General features: G+C 37.3%; 1 pseudogene; it reads right to left on the bottom strand.

Moving 5' to 3' along the window:
- Positions 1-692: 692 nt before the first annotated feature.
- The window catches only part of LOC149180991 (uncharacterized), a 39,960-nt pseudogene continuing 16,312 nt past the window's right edge, over positions 693-24,340 (bottom strand).

The raw sequence follows: 24,340 nt of genomic DNA, 5'->3' as shown, positions 1-24,340 counted from the left end.
TAACTATTTCTCTTAATAATTAATATGGAAACCAAATTATTAAATATTAAAATTAAAATAGTTATATTATTTAATTTTTAAAAAATAATTTTATATAAATTTGAATGGTTATAAAAGATAGAATGCTCTTAGACAAATAGGCAATTTAAATACCTTGGAAGTTAAGATACCTTAACGGAATCTAACTTTGAATTTTTTTGTTAATGTGTCAAAATTACTGCTTTTCAAAGCCATCAGACCATTACAAATATATATTATAATGTTTATTACAGTACAAATCTATATTATAGAGTTTATGACATTTATTGTCTTTTTTAACCTTGTACGTTCTTTTTATTATTATGAAAAAACACAAACACTACCGGACAAAGTGAAAAAGACCAATGTACCAGATTATTACACAACCTTATCTAAATTTTGATTGCTGAAACGATACTAGATCATTCACAACCTTATCTGAATTTTGATTAACTGCAAGGACACCCCTGCTGCAGTTGTACAAAGTCAAAGTGCACAAGCCAAATGAACAGATCATTAGCCATATTTATTTAGCGTGATATACTTTTAGCCATGATACTAACTTATGGCGAAATAAGCTTATACTATTATAAGCTTCATAATACTACTGAGTTATGGTCAATTATCATTACCAGTGATATAGTATATCAGCTAGTTACGCCATGTATTGCACTCTAGTTACAGTTAGTGGTGAGGAAATTGGAAGAGATGTAGAAATCCTCAATGGCTTTCATGAAGCGAAGCGCAACATCCTTGGCCTTCTCAGATGGCCCAACAGCGGGAGAGGGGCTGATATTCGGCTGTCCAGCCAGCGATGCATTTGTTCTTCTCCTCATCACCTCCGAAAGAGAAAGTAACAGTGTATGGGTCATACATCTTCTTCAGCTCTCCTTCCACCACTTCGTATTTCATGCGCAGTACCCCGTTTCCCGGTTCTTCCTCCACCTCCTCTATCCTCTGCTTGGCTTGGATTAGCTTACGTATTTCTTTGCTTGGATTGGATTAGCCTACACATTTATTTACCTCTGCCATCATTCACCTCACAATAATATATATTCATTTTAACTAAAACAATAAAGTCGAATAATTCCAACAAAACTAAAACTAAAACAAAACAACGTTACCTGATCCGAGTGAGTCTGAACAATCCTTCGAGATATTCGGCATTCGCAAGGAAAGTAGGGTTCACTTTCTTGATGAGCTCATTGGTTTTGAATATTTCCCATGCTTTACTTGCAGGAACATTCAGCTCCACTTCACCATTCAATACCCCCATTTTTTTCTTTCTCACTGTAAATGGCAACCAGACTTTTTACAAGAAGAAAAAGAGGATGCCACTCAAAACGATACCACTGCAGAAATATGCTACCTGTCCGTGCTTAAAAAGTTTGATCGGATTCTGTTCTGTGCTTGTCTTGTAACTGTAGCCACTTGCATGTTTCATATAAATTTTCTGGGGTTGGGAACATAATTCTGAGCATGTGCAAATTCCTCGCTCGCCATCAGAAAGGATACTAACGTACCTATAAGTCATTCACAATGCACATTTCAACACTAAAGATATATAGAATAGTTTTTAGTGTTAAGCAGGAAAGACAATAACAATAGATGCCTTGTTATACTAGCCAGTGCATGCAGAATGTCTTAAAATAATTCTTCACTTTTCTTCACTTTCTAGTTTTCTATTAGGAAGAATATGAAGGTCCTTCATATAAATAATGATTTATCACCCTATATAGGGAAGAATATGAAGGCCTTTCATATAAATAATAATTTATCACTACCATATGGTTTTCCGGAATTTTTTAAAAAGAAATAATTAATTATATAAAGATAAAGTATGATAATATTAATTTATTTGGTTTATTTTTTTACAGGGTTTTCAATTCATTGTGAATGGGTGTACTAATAAGGCACTCATCAATGTTTCAAATTCCTTAGGAATGTTAACTTAAAAAATAAAAAATTAACAAAATATCTTGTATTCCTAAATAATTATAGTTTTGATGAGTTATAAGGTCAAGAAAGTTGGTGAGACAACCAACTGATTGGCACAATGGGATGTTATCTCCTCCTCCTTGTTTCAAATCCCACGAGGAGACATCTTTGGCCCCTTGTGATAAGGCTCGAGGAGTAGCCTTCTCCAGGCTAAGTCCAGGTTTGGTCTTGGGCCTTGCCAATTCACCATGGTTAAAAAACAATGAAGTTGATTTTATAACAAATATTTCAAAGTTACAATTTAGTAAAATTAAAAAGATAATGACTTACCCTACTTGAGTTATATTTGGTTTTGATTAGATTTCGAAGAAACCTGAAAAGACTTCTTGTCTTCCATATTGTTTATCTTGTTTTTATACATTAGATACTTAATCATAACCATGATCTCAATCAAAAATGACTTATTTCTTTGAAAAAAATACTAACAGAATAATAATTTTTGACATCCTATATTACCCTGAGATCAAACTTGACCTTACACTTGCTTGCTTCTATGAGGAGGATATGACCAAATAGTTCGTATGCAAAAAAGTTGGACATAGCTGACCAATGCGGCCACAAGGCGAAGGATTTCGAGCCTGTATGGAAAGTTTGGATATGTAAATCTAATCCTTCACCTTTGTTTTTGGACGTGGAAAAAAACCTCATCTTTATGTGATGATATTGTGATGATATTGTTACAGTCCCATATACATCATCATCTTCTAATGCATCAGTTTCTTCATTCTCTCACGACTTCTATGAGGAGGATATGACCAAATAGTTCGTATGCAAAAAAGTTGGACATAGCTGACCAATGCGGCCACAAGGCGAAGGATTTCGAGCCTGTATGGAAAGTTTGGATATGTAAATCTAATCCTTCACCTTTGTTTTTGGACGTGGAAAAAAACCTCATCTTTATGTGATGATATTGTGATGATATTGTTACAGTCCCATATACATCATCATCTTCTAATGCATCAGTTTCTTCATTCTCTCACGACTTCTATGAGGAGGATATGACCAAATAGTTCGTATGCAAAAAAGTTGGACATAGCTGACCAATGCGGCCACAAGGCGAAGGATTTCGAGCCTGTATGGAAAGTTTGGATATGTAAATCTAATCCTTCACCTTTGTTTTTGGACGTGGAAAAAAACCTCATCTTTATGTGATGATATTGTTACAGTCCCATATACATCATCATCTTCTAATGCATCAGTTTCTTCATTCTCTCACGACAATAGTATTGATGTCCCTCTGTCAAAAAAGGCGGCGAGGATATGAGTCATAAGACCTATGTGCCCAGATCTAGTTGTTGGGATGGATGACGACACCCCTCAAAGGGCCACGTGGCCCAAAAATTTCACTTGTCTATGTCTCAATATCGATCCAAGGATGGCATCGCCAAAGGATCCTGGGCCCTTGGAACCAGAAAGCCCCGACAGGGGCTTCAAAATGAAGTTTCTTTCTCTGAATATTAGGGATTTTTGGGGTGCCCCTAAATAAGCTATCATCAAACGTCTCCTTAGATTATAGGCACCAGATATTATTATTCTTCAGGAGATGATAGTTTCAAGAGAAAAGGCTAGGCATGTCCTAGAACCATGGTTGAAAGATTGCTCTTTTAGCGTTATGGATGCAGATGGTCTTTCATGTGAGTTGATCATGGCCTGGAACGCGTACTTCACAAATATTTTCTCATCTTCATCTAGGAATGTTATTTCAATTAACCCCAAAGCTAAAGAGTCCAGCTCAGTCTGGAGGGTAATTAATATTTATGGTCCTTATGTCGAGAGGAAGCCCTTTCGGGAAGCGTTAGGACGCTGTAGTTGATTCATTGGTGTTGACCTGAATTTCACCATGTCCATTCAACAGGTATGGGGGCTCATCCCCAAGCAGACCCACAAGAAGGATATTTTACACATTTCTACGAACAAAACTAGATGGTAAATGTTTGTCTCAATAATTTATCTCCCACCTGTCGCAATCTCAGAGTTTGTGGATCATTTTTTTGTCGTTGAATCCACTGCGAATCAAAATTCGAAGTTAATGTCTTGGGTTGAACCCGGGGGACTTTTGGACCATTACCCCCATTATTCTTAGAATAGAAGTTGATGAAGTTATGCACATGCTCCTCTTTCATTTCAATCCTTCATGGTTAAAGGAGGAAAAAATTTGTAGATTTGGTGGACTCAAATTAAGCGCACATTATGGACATTCCCAATTACTCTCGTATGCTCCAATTTTTTTTTGACAATTTAAAACATCTAAAACTAAAAGTAAAAGAATGGAGCAAGGTTTTCATTGCTAATCCAGAAGTATTCTTAAAATAGGTTAAATCTAAAATTGCTATTATTTTTCTTTTGAATGAATTAGGTATTTTCTCTCGGGATTCGTTATCCTCCATAAATATTTTAGAAGATACATAATGGGGCTTTTTGGAATGGTAAGAGGAATTTTGGAAAATGAAGAGCATGGTCATATGGATCAAGGAAGGTGATGGGAGTATTAAATTTTCTATCGATTTGTAAATTTTAGGAAGAACCAAAACACAATTTGAGAAATTGAAGACTCAAAAGACAATATAGTCTCTTATTTTTTAGAAAAAAAACTTTGGTCAAGGTAAAGCTTTTTAAGGATTTATTTAAGGAACCTCTAAGCTTCCCAATCATAGAGACGTTGGATGTACTAAATCTCTTCCCAAATGTGGTATCAGAAGAATTACGATCATAAATGGAAGGTAAATTCTTAGAGTCAGAAGTTCAGGGGACCTTGTCTTCCATGCAGAAAGGCAAATCTCTGGGACCATATGATTTTACGATTGATTTATTCTTGGGTTTTATGATCTTCTACAATAAGACATCATCAAGGTTGTCAGGGAGTCACGGAAACTCAGATGCATAGATCAGGCAGTGAACTCTACATTCATTTGCTCGATCCCCAAGAAATAGGACCCTTGCACCTTTAACAATTTCCACCCCATCTCATGTTGTAATGTCATATATAAGTTGATCTCAAAGGCTATTGTGATTAAGATCAAACCTTTCCTTAGCTCTTTCATTTCGAAGGAACAGTTTGGTTTTCTTCAAGATCGAAAAATTCACGACATCATCATTATGGCTCGAGAAACATTACGCACAATCAAATATAAGAACCTCCCAACCATCACCATTAAATTAGACATTTCTAGGGCCTATGATGGGGTGAGATGGACTTTTCTATCTCTACCTTTTAAAGTTAGGTCTTCCTACAAGCTTTGATCATGGCGTGTATCTCTAATGCAAATTTTGCAGTTCTTATTAATGGTTAGTTGTCGCCTTTCTTCAAGGCTTCCAAAGGTCTTAAGAAAGGGTGTTCTTATATTGATCAAACTAGTAAAAGACGTGATTTCAAAAGGTGATTTAATAGGAGTAAATTTTTTTTTATCATATTCTTATTTCCCAACTCCTGTTCATCGATGATATTCTTGTTTTTCTTTATGGGTCTATTTGGTAATATTTCCTCTCTCAATCAAAATTTGGAAAGATTCATACTTGTCACAATGATGCAAATTAATGAGGAAAAATCTAGTTTATCTTATTGGAATCTTGGTTTCTTTCTTAAACTGAATATTTACAAGTCAGTTGATTGGCTCTAATTAGTTAAGAAGGTAGAGGCAAGGATTAGAATTTCGACTAACTATTTGCTTTCTAAGGGAGGTCATCTAATTTTGATCAAATATCTTATAGAGAGCATCTCAATTTCTAGTCGACCATTGTTCAAATCCAGAAAGGTATCTTAAACAAGATCAAGAAGCTCGGCTACAGGTACTTATGGGATTGAAATTGATCTTCATAGGGGGTCCCTTTGGTTAAATGGACTTCAATTTCTAAACCCAAACTGTTGGGTGGGTGAGGATTAAATAATCCTACTCTTTTTGGCAGGGCTCTAGCTACAAAAAGTCTTTGGAGAATGTTAAAAGACAATAACTATTGGTTTTCCCAGCATCGTTAGTTCACAGCATATCATGGGCTAGGAATTTGGCCACATTTCAGGATAAGTTTCTCCTTGCAAAGGTTGTAGAGGGCACAATCAAGAACACCTACAAAATTTTCAAATATGAGGTCAAGCGAAGAAAACAAAGGATGCCTATCATGAAATGTTTGAAAGATGGTGTTCCCAGGCGATTTTTTGATGGGGAAAGCCAGGGGAATCCTCCCATTTATGGGGTTGATGCTACACTTTACATAAACCATGCCCATTATTATCATATCCATCTCTCCGAGCAAGGGAACAAATACCCGGGTTGAATTATCTGCTCTTTGGGTATTGGTTCATACAACAAATTTTTATGTCCAAAAAACTTCAAATTCTTAGAGATTCCAAATTAGTAGTGGAGTGGATAAACAATCAGATTGACATTTTTCTCCACATTTGACACCTATCCTATTTGAGATTCAAAGGGAATTTCGTCAACTAGAATGATACAACTGCAGGCATATATATTGCAATCTAGATACATTGGCAGATCATTTAGTCAAGGATGGCATCATTGGAAGGCAAAGACAGGTAGTAAGTAATACATGAATTATTCGAGGAGCAGGCCTTAGAGACAACAGCCTTGGAAACCTAAAATGTTGATCAACACATTATGGGGTTTATTTGTTACATTAAATGGTTGTAATGGTAGCTGGGGATGTTTTGATTCCCCGATGATATGGTCCAAAGGACTATTTTTTTTAGGACCTACAAGTCAGCACGATGTATATTTCATTATGAAATATAATGATTTTTTTCTAGTGAAAATATATATATATATATATATATATATATATATATATATATATATATATATATATATATATATATATTCTCGGATTAAGTATTTATTTTATTGGCATCCCATGGGGCTTTAGATTGACAGTGAATGGGTGTTCTACTAAGGCACTCCATGTGAAACGGTCACCAGTTCAAATACCTCTCTCATGGGTGTTTACCCCACAGACACAAAAGAAAAAAGTTTATTTTATTGGCTTAGCTTTTCCATTTCTTGTAATTTAATCTCCATTTTGTACAACATATTCTCCAAACCTTTTTATGTTTTCTATCTATTTTTAAATCTTGTATTTAAAGGACACAAACTCACTTCTAACCCTGTTTGAAATTTGGCTTCTCTTTCTTACCTATGTTTCTCTAATGATTCTATATTGTTTGCAAATATTATCTAAAGCTACTTTTCTTGCTCTTCCTTTGAGGTTGTTGGTAAATGCGATGAATTGTTCATATTCGAATAAAAAGATAAAGAGGAATTAAAATTAATAACCAATATTAGGAAAAAGAACTTGTGCACTTGATTAGGTCAAGCTCATTAATTAGGGTTTCAAAAGGTGTTATCATTTGATAAAAGTAAAATCCAATGTTGATTAAAAAAAATACTTAGGATTGCAGATCCACCCAAAAACGGATCTACTCAAAATGCTTAAAAATTATTCTCAAAAAATATTTATATGATAGAAATATTTTAAAAGCTTTGATATTATTATTCTCTTTTATATAAAAGAATATTTATGTAATAAGGTTTACATTAGTTGATTAATATTTATGTAATAATGTAAGAAAAGAAACATTAGTTATAAGGTATTATAACTTATCCTGAAATATAGTTAAATAACATGGTTTTGTTGTACTTCTCATCATTTTTATTATAAACTTAATATATACATTTTACTTACTATGTCAATACTTATGTCTATTCTGGAATATGGTTTCTAGAATTTTAATTTAACTATCAATTAGTATTAGGTAAAAGGTAGGAATTTAACCTCCATAGAATATTCATAGTAGTATATGCAAATCAAAGATTGAGATTTATTTTCAAAGTAGTTATGTATGTTTTGCACTTTTAATTAAACTCATTGATTAAAAAAAAAAATCATATGAATAAGTGCCATATAAATTAAGTTATGGTTTTTTTGGCATGTGGTTTTGGTCCATGGTACTATAACAAAGCCTATTTACACATTAAGAATCTCCATGATAATGGGTCAGGAATCTCCATGGTTAAGAATCTTGTTACATATTCTGTGTATATATCTTAACTTATATACTAATGCAGCCATATAAATTAAATGGTTGGTAAAGTCTATAGGCATCAATACATGATAAACCTAGAAACGCTTACCCCATGATACATCTCACACTTCCTAGATTAAAAAATTCATAAAAATTAACTAAATTATAACTTTATTTTAAGTTATTAGTGTTATTGATTATAATCAACAATAAAATTCCTACACGGGACAACCTACAAAAAGTGTCGCAAGGAAGGTCCAAACTATGTAAGGATGCATGTGAATCCATCACACACTGTTTTTTTTACAATGTCCCTTTGCTTTGAATATTTTGTCAAAAACCAAACAACTCCTTTATTTCCACCTAGACTAGAGGGGAGATACTATTTTGGAGGCATGGAAGTCATAGTGAGACTCCACTAATAGCGAGACCCTCATAAATTTTTCACCTCTTATATGATGGGGGGTTTGGCTGGCAAGAAAAAAAGTTATATTAAAGACAACATCAACTCCAAATCTTATATCAGCATAAATAAACTCATTATATATACTTCTTCCTTCAAAAGAACAACACCATCCACCTTGCATCATAATTGAAGAATTAATAAATAGGCAAATATCTTAGTCATATTTTGATGGATCCTCCAATGAAGAAAAAATCTGTGGAGGTGTTTTGATCCTTTACATAAATGAACAAAATTATATGAATTCAAAGATTATCCTAGGTAGAGGGTCCAACAATTTTGTTGAACTTCTCTCTCTCAAACTTCTATTATGTTGGGCTTTGGAAAACAATTGTCATTCTCTCCAAGTTTACAATAACTCTTTAAATGTGATTAATTGGTTCAATGGATCACAACGATATTAGAATCACACATTGCTACCAATTCTAGAAGAAGTGTCACAGTTAAAGCAGGCATTTGAATTCATTACTTGTTGCCATATTATAGGGAATGAAACATTGTAGCAAACCTCTTAACTAAGGAGGGAATTCTATAGCCTATGGGTACTTGGCAGATCATGGATCACATAGTTGGGACAGTGAGGGAGTTCCAACATCACCATGTCATCATGGACTGATCTATTTTGATCCACACAGATCATTTTTTGCAAGTGACACTTCCAGTTCTATCATATATGTTTAATTTTCTAATCATTTTCTCTTAGCAGCATGTTCAAATAGAATGCAATGTAAATCATATCATTTTATTCTTGTTTATATTTGACTCAGTCAAGAACTATCCATATTAGATGTATCTGTTGATGTTAAAAGGACTTGTATATAAAAGTCCTACTTATATTTTTGTATCTTATACACCAAAACTAACTTGAATGCATTTTGATGCATACACAACATGTAACTTTTTTCCTTAATAGAAAGTTAGGATTTTATTCTTCGTTTAAAAAAAAATGTGTTATTGATTATAAAAAGAATTGATGTATGAGTTAAACATATATACAATTTAAAAAACATGTAACAATATTCTCAACCATGGAATTACACCCCCACTTTACCATCAAAAATTTTAACTTGTAAATAGCTTTTGTTATAATACCATGGCTTATCAATACTAAATCTCTATCATCCACTTGATAATTATTGATAATTAAATTAAAATTCTTGCAGGCCTATTCTGAAATAGACACCTATTGACATAATTAATTCATTTTATCAGTAATATTATTATTTTAAATAAAGTCATAATTTATATAATTCTTATGATTTTTAAAAATTTTAGCAACTTGAGATGTATGATGAAGTGTTTTGATGTTTATTATGGATTGAAGCCTATGAGTGTTTACCAACTATTTATTTTATATAGTTGTGCTAGTTTTAATTAATCATGATTAAAAATATAAATATCATGATGCACATTTCCTATTTAAATCTTGAAGCATAACTTTACTCCTAATATTTTTAATAAAAAAATATTCCTTCAAAATCACCTCAAATAGAAATAAATAAATATATATATATATATATAGAGAGAGAGAGAGAGAGAGAGAGAGAGAGAGAGAATTATCCCCAATTCATCACATTAAATTTTGACTCAACATTTCAAACTAAATTCATGTGGTGCAACATTATATAAGTTATGTACTTTTTCTAATTCATCATATAAATTTTGGCTCAACATTTCAAACCAAATTCGGGTGGCGCATTATTATGAAAGATTGTGAGGAAAATTTAATCATTATACTTCATTAATGTGAACTAGAAGTCCTTGTACAGGGTCTTATCGAGACATAAGCGAGGGGGTGGGTTGTCTCCATCCCACCTGGTCAAAGGACTAGGGGACATGGCAACTTTCCCCCATGATAATTTTAATATTCCAGCGTTGGAGCATGCCAACCATAACTCAGAAAAACATGCAGCTAGCCCTCAACATAATTCTAATCACCTTAGTGGTCATTCATCTACTCACTCATGTTTTCAAGTGAAGTATGCATTTATCCATGGTCTCAGGGTATACAGTCTGGTTTATTACTAGCTTTATTATGCTCGGTAGTGTCAACAAGTGGCTTTGAGAAATCGTCAAGCCTAGTAACAATTCTATTAGCAGCCATAAACTTTTTGGATCTTTGGCACTCTTGTTGGAGAAACAACACTCTCTTCAGCCATAATTCCACTACATCCTATATGGTGTTCAATCTAAGTTTCATTTGCAATGCAAGGAGGACATTATCTTTCCTCCCCACTATCATTTGTTTTCTTTTTCCTAGTTATCTTTCTCTTGTAGGTTGATCAAGGCTCAAATTTATACTATGCTTGAATCTTTATGTTCTTTGTGGCTCCCTTTATGCATCAGTATTTGGTCCTCAGGATTCTTCATGTTTGCATCCTTTGGCTCGGTTCTTCTTCCGTTATCCTAAGAATTCTCTCTGACCATATCTCTTCATTCCTTCTTGCACCCCCATCCCACCTCTAGGCTATGTTCGTGAGTCATTCATTGGTCCTTTGCAACTGGAAGTTGGCTCTCCCCTACTTTTTTTCCTCTTGTCTCTACTAGGTTTGGTTGGAAGCTACTTGTGGAGATTGTTCCTTCTGCAAGGTATCCCCTCCCTGTGTTTTTATGATGAGGAGCCTCCTTCGAGATAACTTAACCTATTTCCCCCCTCTCTGGTGTCATGTTTCTCTATCTTCTTAGCTCCCATTCCCATGCCCCGCCATCCATCTTGGGTGTAAATAGGGGTGGCTTATTATCAAGAGAGGACCCATAAGGGAAGCACGTAGATGCACCATCATTTGGAGGAAGTAGAAACCCAATATTGAGACCTCACTCCAAGGCCCATCCAAGAAGAACTCACCTGTATCAAGGGAGAAGGCTCCTCTCATATACTTCACCTCTCAGATACAAAAGTTCTTGCAGAGTTGGAAAATTGGGTTCCTAATACTGGTCACACTCAGGAAAGGTTTAATCATTATATGCATACAGTTGACCTCTATTGGCATATGAAATTCCTACAGGTATAGTTCTTTAGGACCAGGATGTGCATCGATAAGACATTCTCCACTCTCTGAAGCACCTACACCGAGATATGAAGGGTCTGGATTAACGGATGGAGTGCATAGACCAACATCTTAGAAACTCACTGTCAACGAGCAATACAGTCAGGGACAACAAAGACCCCATCTAGGTTGTTGCTACGGACTCAGACCCACCTGCCTAATTGTATGCCATGATCTCGCCACAATGGTTTTTTGCTTATGATGTTTTCTTTTGGCCAGTTGTGTATGTTATTCTCTATTGTATAATTTTGGAACACCCCACTACTCAGTTATCATGTACCTCTCTACGGAGAGTTTATTTTTGGCTTTATTTGGGTCTCTCTTGTGAGATACCAACCTAAGATATCCAGTACTTCTATGTAATCTCTAGTTTTGAAAGATACAAGTCACCACACACAAAAGAAAATATGAATTAGAAGTAAATAATTAATGGTGTCTAATTTAATTAATAAAGTACAATAAATTTAGTTTAAAATAATGAATCAAAATTTAATATGATGAATTCTTAGAACCTCTAAACAATATTATCAATTGTAAAGTTCGATAAAAATACTAGGCTTCACCTCTCATTATCTTTATAATTAATAAAATCTTAAAACACATATGGTCTATTTATCAATCTAATCTTATTTTTGTGATAATATATAATAACTAGTAAAAACTTCACCACTAGATTTAATTACCAACAATTTTTCCTATTCACATTCTCCTAAATATTTGTTTTTTTGAATCTTTATCATAACATAAATTCTTCTTTAACAAAATATCTATATCTTAATTTTGTGACAAATGTCTAAAATTTTTAATAATAACTAAAAAAAATCACACTGAATTTAATTACTAGTGTTTATTCCTATTCACATTCTCCTAAATAATAACTTTTATGAATCTATATTATGACACAAATTATTATTAGTCCTTGTTGTTATAACATCTTTTGCCTCACTTATTATCATATGCAAATATTGGTCAAGGCAGTATCCCCTTTTGTTATGCAAACCTAACATTATCTTAAAAAACATTTTTCAAATCTTGTACATGATCTGGCCAAAGTAAAAGTGTGTATATATGTTAGTCTTCCTAAAGCCTCTCGCATACAACCTTTTGAAATATGAAAAAAAATATAAATCAAATATTTTTCAACGGATTTTATGGGTTAGACTATATGCCCACCTACAAAAGCCTATAGCATAACCAACCCAACCAATTTTTAGTGGTATAAATACACAATTAGGTTTCCCTCATGATCATCATTATACTTGTCATCCATATTCTGCCAAAAAATTCCCCAAATTAAGTATGTTGTTGTCATGCTTTTAAGCACTCCCCTATGTCCAAGAAACCTCAGTTTCCTTGTTGTGGTGTTGAGCACCCCTATCTCACATCCATATTACTACTAGTGGAGAGGAGATTTTCAGTGGCCTAGGAAGGAAGGATTCAGAAGAAAGGTTTTGATGGTGTCGGTATCAAGGATTAGGTTATGTTGTGACCACCTTACTGTTGTTATTTTCAATAAAAGAAACTCATATTCCATCCCATTCCTATGGTATATCTTTCATATTTATGGATGATAAATAGGATTTATTATGGACTAACATGATATATATGTTTGAATACTTCCAATTATTTATTATGTTGTTGGTCTCTTGATTGTGTTGTGGGTCTACACCTTTCACTAGTAAAAAAGGAGAAATTATTGACTACGTGACTAAAAACATTAGTCACCATAGTTATTTCAAGTGAATTACTACTAAATTTGAGAAATTTTAAGTGACCGAACTAAAAATGACTAACTTAAACAACTAATTTAGTATAGGGATAAAATATATGACTAGATATTAAGTGACTCAACTAAAAGTGACTAACTTAAATGACTAATTTAGTCTAGGACTAAAATATATGACTAGATAATAAGTGACAAAATTAAAAATGATTAACGTAAATTAAAAATGATTAGCGTTTTACTTGTAAGGACACAATATCATATTTTTACTTGTTCATGTTGGATTTGACAGATCTAGGTAACATATCTATGGTGTAGTAAACACTCTTAAGCTTCACATGAGTACATGAATGCATGAAACACCTTGATATTTAAGCTCTTTATAAATAATTGTGAAAAGAGTTTTTACAAATTTGCATCATGGTTAAATTTTTCTCTTGATACATTTATTTCTTACACTTTTTGAACAAATTTGACATTTTAACCACACCCTTATGCAAATCAATGCATGGGAACGTGGAATGACTTGGTTCATAAAGCTATCAATTTATTATTTTTAAGATTTTCTTGATGGTTTATTTGCCTACCTTTTTGTAGATGTATGATCACTTTCTTATTTGAAATGCCACATCCTAACACACATAATGAGATAGTGATCAAAGGCCAATAGTGCCACTATTGGTTCACTCTACACACAATTTAGACAATGCACAAAATTCCTAAATATTTGATGTTGACATATGGAATTTCTTATTGTTTAGGGATGCGTTAAAAATTACATTGATCTCTAGTCTTAATGGTATTTTTTTCTAAATACATAGTGGTTATTGTGCTCACACACTAATAGTATTTCTCATGGTTCATTAGTTGTAATTACACACTTTGGAATGTTACAAATACATCGTTTGGGTCATAATTCTATGGTTACAAATTGGCCAACTATAAATGGTGATAAATTGATGATAAATGGATGAAATTTGAATGATACAAATGTGTAAGTAGTCCACATTCAATTTTTTTGTCTTCATTGTCCATAGTAACAATTTCTACACTAAAATCAATGCATTTAGTGCAAGCAATCAAATAGGATTAGAAATCATCTACATTGAATGCATCTAGTGCAAGAAATCAAATAGGATTAGAAATCAACATCTACACTAAAATCAATACATTTAGTGCAAGAAATAAAATAGGATTAGAAATCATCTACATTAAAATCAATGCATCTAGTGCAAGCAATCAAATATCATTAGAAATCAACATCTACACTAAAATCAATGCATCTAGTGAAAGGAATCAAATAGGATTAGAAATCACCATCTACCCTGAAATCAATGCATCTAGTGCAATAAATCTTCTTCCCTCTCTGCCCCCTCCATCTATATCTATATCTCCCTCCATATCTCCTTATTTTTCCCTCTATCTCACCCCCCAAACACACACGCTCTCTCACTCCATATCTATCAATCTCTATGTGCCTCCCTCCCTCTCTCCATATCTCTCTTATTCCCTCTCTTCACTTTACATCTATATCTCTATCTCCCTTTGTATCTCTATATCACCCCCAAAACATACACTTTCTTTCTCCAATCTATCTATCTATCCCTCCCTCCTCCTCTCACGCTCTCTCTCTCTCACCCCATTCTCTCCCTCTCTGTCACTTCTATCTCTCTTCCCTCCTGTTGTCCTCTCTCCCTATCTCCCAATCTTCCTTATCACTCCCTCTCTCTCTCTCTCCACCTTTCTCTGTCTATTTCTTTCTTCTTACCTCCCCCTGTCTCCCCCTCCAACTCCATCTCTCTTTCCCTCCCTCCATCTCTCTCTCTCTATCTCTCTCTTTCTCTCTCGCTCTGCTACTATATCCCTCCCTCTCTTCTCTTTCCTTCTCTCCCCCATTCTCTCTGTCTCTCCTTATTTGTCTCTTTATCTCACCCCCAAACATACACACTCTCACTCCATCTCTCCCTTGTCACTCCCTCTCTCCTTCCACGTCTCACTCTCTATGTATTTATTCTCCCCCCTCCAACTCCATCTCCCTATCCCTCCCTCTCCTTCCTCTCTCCCTCCCTCTATCCTCCTCTCTCTCAAGTATGCTCTCTCGTACTTCCTCTCTCCCCCTTTCTCTCCTACCTCTCTCTCTCTTCCCCGTCACTCACTCTCTCTATCTCTCTCTATTTTCCCTCCAATACTCTCTCTTCCCCCATCACTCTCTCTCTCTCTCTCTCTCTCTCTCTCTCTCTCTCTCTATCTATCTATCTATCTCTCTCTCTCCAAGTATGTTACTATATCCCTCCCTCTCTCATTCTCTCTCATTGTGTCCCCCCATCTCTCTATCTCTCCTTCATTGTCTCTTTATCTCACCCCTAAACATACACACTCTCTCTCCATATATCCCTTGTCACTCCCTCTCTCTCTCCACTTCTCACTCTCTATGTATTTCTTCCCTCCCTCTCTCTCTCCACTTCTCACTCTCTATGTATTTCTTCTTCCCTCCCTCTCTCCCCCTCCAACTCAATCTCTCTATCCCTCCATCTCTCCTCCTCTCTCTCAATTCCTCTCTCTCATCCTTCCTCTCTCTCCCTTTATTACCTACCTCCCTCTCTCTTTTCCCATCTCTCTCTCTCTCCCCCCTCCATCTTTGTGTCTCCCTCTCCCTATATCTTCCTTCTCTACCTCTCTCACTCCTCTCCCTATCTCTCTCTTAATTCCTCCTCTCCCTATCTTACCCTTCTCTACCTCTCCCACTCCTCTCCCTCTCTCTCTCTTTTCATTCCTCCTCTCCCATATCCTTCAGTTTATCTCCATCTCTCAGCCTCTCACTTGTCACTCACCCTATCTCTCCACCTCTAACACTCTATGTCTTTGTTCTTCCCTCCCATATATATCTAGAGTTAATATATATTATGATATATCAATATATATTATGATATAACAAATTTAATATTGTATTAACCCAAAGTTATTAAATTTAATAATATTAATATGAATATTAGATGGAGTAATAATAATAACCTTTTACTATTAATATTAGGATTACTAATGTTTTTTTTGTGTAAATCAGCTGATATATTAGATCACAAAAATGTTACATATGGTTACAAAAAGGGGCCTACCATTTTCAGAGGGAAAAGAGAAAATGCAGGCCTGCCAAACAAAAGACCACTTATATAAGCCCTGTAGCTGATCACTGTTCAGACAGGAAACATACTGCGTAACAACTAACACAAACTTAACCTGAGTCAACCATAAACCAAAACATAAAACAGCCAACCACACAGGGCTACTAGATAGTAAGAGACCAATTGCTATCATAGAAGGCCGCTTAAAGGCCCGTCGAAGCTTACATTCATCAAACATCGAAAGTAACAAAAGCAAAGGATAAATAGGAACCATCAGCAGAAGACCGCCCACCAGGAATCCTACTAGTCGATTTTGGCGATGCCTGGAGAACTAGCAGTACTCAGACCAGCGCCATCATCTCCCTTAGGAACACTGCAGGGCCTGTGGCATCTAATGATGGTTGTTTTGGAATCATCTTTAGGGATTTCAATAGAGACATTTAGCACATGGCACATGTATAGCTTGAAGAGCCGAATAAACCCTCCCAGACTCTGAGCAAGCATTTTAATTTCTTTCGTGAGGGAGTTGATGGAATCTCCAGCTTGTCCACCTGCACCGAATTCTTGGCAGAGGCAAGGGAGTTCGACTAGTAGGCCTCCTTGAAAATGGCACCTTGCATGCTCATGGCTTTTGCAAGCATAATTTTCATCTTCCAAGCCACACTCTATGTTTCCAAGAACTAGGTAGCTCTGGTTGTTGGGGTGCCCGGGTCCGAGATCCAATCTACCTCCTCGCTAAAGGCTTTACTATCCATCCTGCTGAAGGCTTTACTGTCCATCCCTTCACTAGATTTTTCCACCTCAATTTGGAGCTCTTCAATAATCTGTTTTCCTTTTTTGGAGACGTAAGCCTCACAATCCTTCCGAGCTCTCTTTAAATCTCTGGCAGCTTTGGAGCTGTGGAGGTTGCGCTCAACCATGGCAAGATTGCAGGTGCAGACTATTGAAATGTGAATTCCTATACACAAAACTGCAAAAAAAAGGCTAAGCTTTGAGGAATACCATAAGCAGGTGAAATCTTTCCCGATTGGCTCTGTATTAATAGTGAAAGACGTGATGCGAGGGGCTGCGATCTTAACTAAAACTTCTGTCTTTTCCATGTTTCTGACAGCCTGGATCCCCAATAGGTGACTGACGACATTCCTATTATTACGATTGGCTGTGTTTGGAATGCCACACTTATCACTTAAGAGAAGAGGACATGCGTACCCAAAATCGTAAATGGTATGCTGACCTCTATCCTTGTGGTATATCTTCCATATTTTTTGATGTGATCCATAGGACAACCTCCAGAGATGCCACCACCAGGCATTAAGGATTAGGGAATAAACATTAATAGCAAACCACATTATTCATTGATGATCGATACCTTGTAAGTCATCCTCCTCTCCTAACATGCCTGTGAGGTCTTGCCTTGAGATTTGAAGGCATTTATCTTGAAGATTAGCACATGTGATGCTCTGCCAACAAGTGTCAATGTCATCATTCGGGTGGTCGACCGCGTGGTTGGCTAGGCTATCTGCCATTGCATTCGCACTGCACCTGATTGCCTGCAGAACAACTCCATTAAGAGCAGAGAGATGTTTGGCGATGAGCGCGGTGACCATGGCAAGGTGCTAGTGCTTAGTAACCTTCTCAAAACGCGAACCATTTTGCATTTTCCTCATAGCATTAATGGATAAGAGCAAGTATCCTTCCACTATTGCTGCCCCACTACCCAGGCGGATTAGGATTTGCAAACCCTACTCCAGAGCTGCAAATTCTGCCTCATTGTTAGTGGCTTCCCCCAGAGAATTGTTGTAGATATGAAGAATTTCCCCTTTGTCGTTGTGTATGACACCTCCAAGGCTGGCTAGGCCAGGGTTGCCCCGAGAGGCTCCATCAAAGTTTAATTTGTGGAACCCCAGGATAGGAGGTTTCCAGGACAGCAAAGATGGAGTGGGCTGAGGTCTCTACGCCAGAGAATTGAGGCCAGTTGCAGCACTCATGCAAAATAGCTGTAGAATTCGCCTGTCATTAGTGGAAAACCTGTTTTCCTGTTCTGCTTTACTACTGGTAAGGGCAGTTTCTCACATATTTTATATGATGTTTGTTTTGATGGTATCTAGCTGCCTAGATTCCCTCTGAAAAATTCTTCTATTTCTTTCTTTCCATGTGGACCAGACTATAAAACCAGGGCTTAGCCTCCATAGGATGTTTACAGTGTCGCAGCTAGAATAATTGGTTCGCCAATTCTTTGTTCCTATCTATTTGTCTGAAGATATCCTCCATCCATACCCATAGTTTATTTGTCCATTCGCAATTGTTGAGGAGATGATTCATAGACTCCTCTTCTTTTTCACAGAGGGGACATCGGGATGGACCAATGAAGCCTTTTTTTCACAGGTTCTCCCAAGTGAGGATCTTACGATGCATTAGGAGCCATAAGAAAGTCTTTATCTTCGGCCAAATGGTGGTATCCCAAACATTATTGTGCCAAATCACTTTCTCTTCCAGATCCCTGTGTTCTAAGTAAAGTCTAGCTTCCTTTAGGTTGAAGGTGCCTCCATCAAGTTTGCCCCACCTTAGTTGATCTTCATCCTAAGAGTAATGGATCTTCCTCTTATCCAGACAAGAGTGCAAGGATAAGAGAAGGTTTCGCATCACATCTACCTATGGGGGAGTATTAGGGTGCCAATGTCTCCATTGCTCGTCCGCGATACTGCCAGTCTAGTATTGGTTCACCCTGAGTTTTCCTTGTTCCTGATACCTATGCTGCAGGGGAAGATAATCAGGACTCTCAAGCTTGGGAAGTTGTTTCCAAGCATCTTCCCAGAAGAGATTCATGCTACCATTGCAGATTTCCCAAAAGCAGTGATCTTGTATGATGTTCCGATTAGCCCATGCCAGGTTCCAAATGGGGGATCTGACTGGAGGGTCAGTCATTCTAATGAGATCCTGAGGGCGCCAGTTTTCAACATACCTAGCTTTCCATAGCCTAGCCCAGGGTGTCTGTGGTTCCTTGACCCATCTCCACCAGAGCTTGGCACCACAGGCTTTGTTTACTGTGTCCAGGTCTTGAAGCCCTAGACCACCCAGGATCTTGGGTTTACAAAGTTTTTCCCATGCTACTAGAGCCCATTTCTGTTTGTCAGCTTTTCCAGACCATAGGAAGGTTCTCTGAATGTTTCTGATTTTTTGGAGAACACCTTTGGGAGCCAGAAGGATGGAGAGCATATACTAAGGAATAACTTGTAGGACAGCCTTAGTCATGACAAGTTGGCCAGCGAAGTTAAGGACCCTATTAGTCCAGTGATTACTTTGTTCTTCGAGGTTGGATAGCAGTTTCTCCCAGTGGAGCTTTTGCTAGGGTTTATCAATGAGAGGGATCCCGAGATACTTAGAGGGAAGGTTTTTCCTTCTGAACCCAAGGATAGCAGTAATATTTTTCTGGATCTCTAAGTGAGTATTGAAAAAGAAAATGGATGACTTATCCAAATTAAGGTCCATACCTGTCGCTTGACTGAAGAGATCAAGGATAGCTTTGAAACCTTGGGCTTCCCAAACTGTTGGAGTTCCATGAAGCATGGTATCGTCCATAGATTGTTGATGAGTAGTGGCTAGGCAAGTTGGCAGGGGTTGAAGACCCTTGATATTGTTCCTTTCCTTTGTAGTTTTAATGATGCGACTTAGGCCTTCCATCAATATGACAAAAAGAAAAGGGGAAATGGAATCCCCTTGGCGAATGCCTCTAGAGGTGGCAAAGGGGAAGGTGGGAGCTCCATTGACCAAAATAAAAAAGCTGGGGGATTTGACTAAGGCTAGAATCCAGTTGATCTAGCGTTGTGCAAACCCGAAAGCTTCCAGAATGGCTTCTAGATACTTCCAACTGACATTGTCATAAGATTTCGAGAGATCCAACTGAATGATCATACCTGCTTTTTTCTGGGATTGAAGAGTGTGAACCATTTCCTATGCTAGAAAGACATTATCCATGATCTATCTGCCTTCCACGTAGCCAAATTGCTCCTCTGAGATTATCAAAGGGAGAATTGGCTTCAGTCTGTTGGCCATTACTTTGGAGATAATTTTATAAAGAACATTGCACAGAGCAATTGGCCGAAATTTCGAAGGGGTACAGGTTGCCTCCTCTTTGGGAATAAGGGTGATGAAGGCGGATTTGAGGATGAAGGAAGATTTTTGGGAATCTTCCACCACCTCCCACACTTCCAGCTGCACAATTTCCTAGCAAGATTTGAAAAAATCAATGGTGAAGCCATCCGGCCCTGGTGCCTTACCATTAGGCATCTCTTTCACTGCTTCTTCCACCTCCTCCATGGTGACAAGGCGGTCTAAGGATTTATTCTGATCCTCAGTAATTAACCTTGGGATGGAAGTCATGACTTCCCTGATAGCCTCTTCCCTATCAATGTCTGGTTTCGTTGCTATATGGCTAAAGTGATCAGTGAGGATGGAGGAAATATCCTGATGAGAGTGGAGGGGAGTACCTTGCTCATCCTTCAACCGGGTGATTTTGTTGGTGCACCTGTAGTCTATAGCTTAACGATGGAAGAACTTGGTGTTTTTTCCCCTTCTTTGAGCCATTGTATGCAAGACTTTTGTCTCCATAATATTTCCTCCTGTTGGCATCTTTCATTCCATTTCTACATGAGGACTCGCTCAGTGCTAATGGAATCCTGGGTGATGTCCCCTTTGAGCCATTCTGTATGGATCTGTGCCATCTGTTCCTCCAAGGCTTGTTTGTCTTTGAAAATATTCCCAAAGACCTCTTGGTTCTAGGATCGAAGCCGAGCTTTGAGGTGCTTTAATCTGGCTTGGAGCCGATACATTTTGGTGCCTCTGGTGTCTAGCGGCTCATGCCACTAATGTTTGATTTTAGAAGTGAAATCTGGATGGCCCAACCAAAATTTCTCAAACCTAAAAGGTTTGTTTTTCGAAGTGCCGAGGATGGCTACATCCAGGATGATGGGCCAATGATTAGAACCTCCACAAGGAATAATGTCCAATTCCACAGTGACCCCCTCAAGGAGGATGGCTTCTGCTATAAGAAAATGGTCAAGTCTGGAGGTGATCTGCCTTTCTCCTCCTCTTTTGTTATTCCAGGTGTATAACCCATTTTTGGGGAGGATATCAACAAGATTTGCTGCTCTGATGAAGCTATTGAATGCCTCTGCATCTCTGTTCAGAGTTCTTACCCCTCCTTTCTTTTCTGCCAGCGAGGTAATCATGTTGAAATCTCCTCCATAGATGGCTTTAGCAGTGGAGTGTCTACGTTGCATCTTGGAGAGGCGATCTAGCATCAACAGTTTATCCTCTAGTCTTTGGGGGCTGTAGATATTAGTGCACAGGTATGTGTTGGATTCCCCTATGATTTGCATTTCCAGGGAAATGTATGATCTGGAAGCCTCTGCACTTATAAGATGGAGGGAGTGGGGATTCCAGAAAGTGGCCAGGCCTCCCTCCATTCCATTCCCTTCCACTTCCGTGTATTCCATTCTTTTTCCTAAATTTCTGCTTATTCCTTTCATTTTCTGGCTGGAGCACTTGGTTTCTTGTAAAAAAATCATGTCAGGATTTTCATTTTTGACTTTCTTCCTCAGAAGTCTTTGTTTTCTTTGGTTGTTTAGCCCTCTAGCATTCCATGAAAGAATATTCATAATTAACAAGGTTTAAGAGGAGAACGTGAAAGCCTCAAGGGCTTTCATCTTACCTGAGTTGAGGAGCATCTGACCTAGCTCGTGGAGTGCTTTGTTGTTTGTTCGTCAGCCTCTCTTTTTCCTGTGTTTGGCATTGTGGTTTGTTTGGTGTAAACCTTGGGCCTTGACACCCAGACCCTTTGTGGTGCCAAAGCCTCTTTTCTGCCCTTTTAGTTTTTCATCTTGCCTTGTTAGGAAGAGAAAATTGACTCTGTCTACTTCCTCCTCTGGGATATGTTCCATTCCTTTCTGCTTCCATTGCTCTACCATGGTATTGAGATCCATGCCTTCCCTCTCTAGTATGTCACTGAGTTCCATATCCTCTGTTCCTATTTCACTGGCGGTCATTTCCGCATCTCCTTCTAAGTCTTTTGCCAACTCAGGACCTTGTAGGATCTCATTTGTCGGATCTGGATTGGGATCTTGGGCTTCCTGTGAAGGAACATCCTGGATTTCCTACGTTAGGTCTAGTACTTGGGGATTTTCGGTTGAAACTGTTCCAGACCCAAGAACTTCAAAGGCATTGACAGTTCCTTTGATGGAGGTGCCTGTTTTGGGTTGGTTTTTCCGATTGGCCCATTGTCTCCCATTTGGACGGGAAAAACCTTCCTGATCCTTGCCTGTGTTTTCCTTGGCTTTCTTAGTTGGCTTATTCATTGGGCATTCCCTAAACAGGTGTCCATGTTCGTGGCACTTCCGACACCGAAAGGGGATTTGTTCATAATCTATGGCTTGAAAGAAGACTTCATCTCTAAATTCTAGCCATAGACCTTCATGTAGTGCACCTGAAACATCCATTTCAACACATATTCTTGCACAAGAGGTGTACCTTTTTTGCAGGGTGGCCTCCGAGGCTTGGATGAAGGTTCCCAGTTTGTTGCCTATTTGTTCCAACACTGCAGGTCTCCAGTAATCAATGGGGAGAGAGAATAGGCGAATCCAAACAGGTACATGCGTGAATGTTTCCTGTTCTGGTGCAAAGTTTGGTTTCCAGGGTCTCATATAGAGGCCTGCTGAGGCATAGAAATACGGTCCTCCATCAAAAATGTGATCCCTATCTTCTAGGTTCGCAAAGAAAATAGTGAAGAACCCTTTGGCCCCCAGGTGTAACCTGACATCTCCCTTAGGCTTCCATTGTTGCTTGATCCAAAAACAGAGGGCTTTTTCCATAGGCCAAAATCCCATGAACTTACAGATCACTGCATGTATTGACATATGGTCTCTGTAAGCTTGCATTTTGGGGTCAGTGATAACAACTGTCATTTTGGGCTTGCAGTGCCCCAGGTCCTCCTATTTTCTTGTTGCTATGGCAGATCCCTCCAGATCTAGGCCGTGCTGGGGCAGGGCCTCGGTTCCCACAATTTTTTTATTTTTTCCTTCTTCTCCTTGTGGTTCCTACTTGGGATTGGGGTCCCCGTTGTCTTTCCCTCTAGAATCTTGATTCCATTTGTCTGTTTTTGACTTTGGGTTTCCTTGGTTTGCCCACCATCATTTTTCTTCTTGCTCAGCTCATCTTTTCTTACATTTTCAGATCTAGAGATCTGCACTACTTCCAGTGGGGCCTTTCCTTTATCCATCATTGCTTGTTTGTATGAAGGGGACCCATTGGTCCCCGTGCGCCTCATTTTTTGGGCCAAGGCAAGCCCACGCCTCCGGAGCTCTGCAAACAGGGCACTGCCCTCCGCCAGAGTTTGTGAAAGTATTCATATTGTAGACCGAAACCCTCGCTCTAAAGATTTTTCTGGAGGCGTTTAATAATAATCAACACATTGAATATTAGGATTACTAATGTTATTTTTGCATGGTATTAATAATAATTTGGCAAATAGGCTTCACCTAAATAAAACCTCTTTTTTGAATGTTAGTAAGTATAAATAGATTTATGGAGTAAATATAAAAAAAGGTTTTATTTATTTACCATACTTCTTTATACCTCTTTTATATTTATTTATTTATCATACCTCTTTTATAAATATGGTATTTGGCCCATGGTATTAATAATTATTTGTCCCATGGTATTTGGCCCATATGCTCTTAAATAAAACCTCATTTTTTAGTTTTGTTAAATAAAAAGAGCTTTATGGAATAAATATAATAAGAGGCTTTATTTATTTACCATACCTTTGGAGTAAATATGAAAAAAGGTTTTATTTATTTACCATACCTCTTTTTTGAGTGTTTGTAAACCTCTTTATATTTTACATTAATATTTTGTTTATATATAATAATAATTAGATTGATAGAT

The sequence above is a fragment of the Pinus tabuliformis genome, chromosome 3_2 (assembly GCF_031772625.1).
Source record: "Pinus tabuliformis cultivar Carrire ecotype Pingquan chromosome 3_2, CPIR1, whole genome shotgun sequence".
Classification (NCBI taxonomy): domain Eukaryota; kingdom Viridiplantae; phylum Streptophyta; class Pinopsida; order Pinales; family Pinaceae; genus Pinus; species Pinus tabuliformis.
The sequence above is the reverse complement of the archived record's forward strand: the minus strand, read 5'-3'. Positions and strand labels throughout refer to the sequence as shown.